Genomic DNA, 3,757 nt, shown 5'->3' on the forward strand with positions numbered 1-3,757 from the left:
GGAGAGGAGAGGAGAGGAGAGGAGAGGAGAGGAGGGGAGAGGAGAGGAGGGGATAGGAGGAAGGGGACGGAGAAAGGGGAAGGGAGGAGGGGATAGGAGGAGAGGGAGAAGGGAGAGAGAGGAGGGGGAGGGAGTGGGAGGTAGGGAAAGGAAGGGATAGGAGGAGAGGGAGTGGGAGAGGGAGGAGGGGATAGAAAGAGAGGGAGGAAGGAAAGAGGGGAGGGGATAGGAGGAGAGGGAGGAGGGGGGAGTGGGAGGAAGGGAATGAGGAGGGAAAGAAAAACACTGAACAAAAAATGGAGTTTGGGGCTGGAGAGATGGCTCAGCGGTTAAGGGCACTGACTGCTCTTCCAAAGGTCCTGAGTTCAATTCCCAGCAACCACATGGTGTCTCACAACCATCTGTAAAGGGATCTGATGCCCTCTTCTGGTGTGTCTTGAAACAGCTACAGTATACTCATAGATAAAATAAATCTTTTTTTAAAAATAGAGTTTGAAGAAAGTCCACAGAAAAGGGTTAGGGTTAGGGTAAGGGTTAAATTTGAGTTGGGACCTCAGAGGCAGAAAGGAACAAAACATAAGATGATATGAGGAGAGCATTTCAGGGAAAGATAAATCAAGTACCAAGGTCCTAAGGTCTGGAGTATGGAAAGGAAAGAGACCCTTGTGGTCACAGTGCTGTGAACTAGGACACAAAAGACAAGAATAAGAAAAATGGAGAGGCCTCACTGGCAGCCTGGCGTGAGGGTGTGGCCAGTGGGCACTCATGGAGAACTGAATACCAACTTGGGAGGGAGCATGGTAGAGGAGATAAGTTAGAAAGACATCAATCGATCGTTAAAGAAGTGAGGCCTCCTCTTCCAAAGTTGCTCAGGCCACAGACCCAGAGTCAAAGCCAGCCATGCCAGGTCAAGAAGTGGGCCTCCAGCCAGAGCAACAAAATGTATCTTCTCTTGCTACTTTGTTTCCCTTTGCTCTTAGTGAGTTCTTTAGCGCCATCAAGAGATCTCAAGTATTAACTTACCGTCCTGGGAAAACTGTGCCGGAGTCAGTAAGTACACTGGGTCGTGTTCCTTATTCCATTGTGACATCCCAGACACAGGACTAACCATGGAGGTTTCTGGATCTCCACTCCTGGGCTCTCAATGGTTTTGTCACTCTATAAAGCATGCTTGTGGATGTCATAACAGCAATCCGCTAAGATTGCTGAACAGCAAGGGCACCTGGGAACTCATGAAATCTAAAGGAAAACTCAGAATGGCCAGAACCAAGGAAGCCCAAGACAGTCAAGTTCACACCTGGGGCAAAAGGAAACAAATGGCCTGTGCTTGGTCAGGCATTTGCTGAAGACAGAATACCAGGGCCTTGTGCTTCAGGATGAAATTCTCGTCCTCAATATCTCATAGCAGGCAGACTCGCCACCTCTACTGCTATGGCGAGGTGGGCACCACCCTGCCTCAGAAACCCTGGGGTGATTCTGTGATAGGAGAGGCTCTTAAACAAGTTCCTCTCCCTAAGGTGGTCAGAACAGGAACATGTCTGAGCTCAATGGAAACACAAACCACAATGTCAAAGAAGAAGTGACAGCAAGCAGCTAGAGTGGAAGGCACAGCCCTGTCTCAAAACCAACAATAAAAATGGTGTCACTTATGCCAGCCTTCCCAAAATTAACCAAAGCTGAGAGATTATGGAGGGTTTTTTTGTTTTGTTTTGTTTTTTTAAGATTTTATGCATGCAGTACCCATAGAAGCCAGAAGAGGACACTGAATTCACCTGGAATAGGAGTTAGAGGTGGTGTGAGGCACCATGTGGGTGCTGGAAACCAAACCTGGGTCCTCTGCGAGAGCAGCCAGCGTGCTTGATTGCCAAACTGACTCTCCAGTCCAAGATGTGGTCCTTATGTGTGGTCACCTGACACTAACTGATTGTATTCTAATTTTATCTCCTACTTGTATTCTGTGTGTGGTTTTTGTTTTTTGTTGTTGTTTGTTTGTTTGTTTCCAAATACAAGCAACATTCACCTCGAGACTGGAGTGTAAAAACAGAGTGGGTAATTGTAAATGCTTGGCAGGGGAAAAAAGGTTCTAAAGAGATGCATACCCCTTGCTTTGTCAACATACACACACCCCAAACTGAATGCCTCCAGAAATCTTACATTAGGAGAAGAAAAGAGCTGTATCCTGGTGCCAACCAGAGGAAGACCTGTCCCAAAGAAAAATTTCACACAATCCTGACAACTGGTCAGACTGTCAGAGGCACTAATTCTTCGATTTCTCCTCTGAGTTCTGCTACTGAGGACTTCTTTCCAGAGACTTCCATTTAGGCAAGCCCAGGATTCTTGGATCTGTCAGAAAAAAAAAAAAAAAAAAAAAAAGAATTTTGGGACACAGCAGTATGAAGCAAAATTGAAGTTTATCAAAATGGATTTGAACACATCCTGGAGCAAGAGCATGGGGCTTCTCAAAGAGGAAGTGTGCCTCACACTCACAGTCTTTACAATAGACACATGTATATGATCCTGTGACTAAGTTAGCGTGCTTAGTGTGGTTTATGAAGGGGCTTAAGAGTTAATGAATTTCCTTTCATAAACAAAGAGTTTATAAAGAGTCAAAAGGATTTGAATTTAAAGATATATCTAAGTACGGCTCTTGATAGAAGGAAAGTGCCTCTTGGTGAGAGAAACCAACTATGAGGCAGACAATCAGGGTGGGGGGTGTAGAGAGAAGGGTAAGAGTGGCTCGGCTGGTGATGTGCTTGCTCTGCTCCCCTGGAAACCTGAGTTCAATCCCCCAGAACCCATGTGAAAATGGAAGGAGAGGGCAGACTCCACCACAAAGGTGTTCTCTGACCTGCACACACATGCATGCACACACACTCATGAACCCACACAAACAGACCTGCACAGGCACACACGGACAGACATACACATACACACACACACACACACACACACACACACACACACACACACACACATATATATATATATATATATACACATGCACACACACACACACACACACCTGCTCACAAATCCACACGGACAGATCCATGCAGGCACACACACACAGACTGACAGACACATGCACACATGCACACATGCACTAATGCACACACGCACATGCACACACATATGCACACACACGCACACATATATACATACATACACACACACATGCACACACACAAAATACTATTTCATTTTAAGAAGGGCATCTGAGGCCGGGCATGGTGGCATAATGCCTTTAATCCCAGCACTCTGGAGGCAGAGGCAGGCAGAGTTCTGAGCTCAAGGCCAGCCTGGTCTACAAAGTGAGTTTCAGGAAAGCCAGGGCTATACAAAAAAACCCTGTCTCAGAAAAACAAAAAAAAAAAAAAAAAAAAGAAGGGCATCTGAGGGACAACTTGAGTATAGATGTTAGAAGATTCCTGTTCACAGGCTGGTAAGATGGCTCAGCTGGTAAGAGCACAAACCCCAACAACCACATGGTGGCTCACAACCACCCGTAATGAGATCTGACGCCCTCTTCTGGTGGGTCTGAAAACAGCTACAGTGTACTCATGTATAATAATAAATAAATCTTTGGGCAGGAGCGAGCAGAGACTGAGTGAGCAGAGTTGGCTGGTGTGAGCAGAGTTGGCTGGTGTGAGCAGAGTTGGCTGGTGTGAGCAGGGTTGGCTGATGTGAGCAGAGTTGGCTGGTGTGAGCAGAGTTGGCTGGTGTGAGCAGAGTTGGCTGGTGTGAGCAGAGTTGGCTG

The sequence above is a fragment of the Mus caroli genome, chromosome 5, assembly GCF_900094665.2.
Source record: "Mus caroli chromosome 5, CAROLI_EIJ_v1.1, whole genome shotgun sequence".
NCBI lineage: Eukaryota > Metazoa > Chordata > Mammalia > Rodentia > Muridae > Mus > Mus caroli.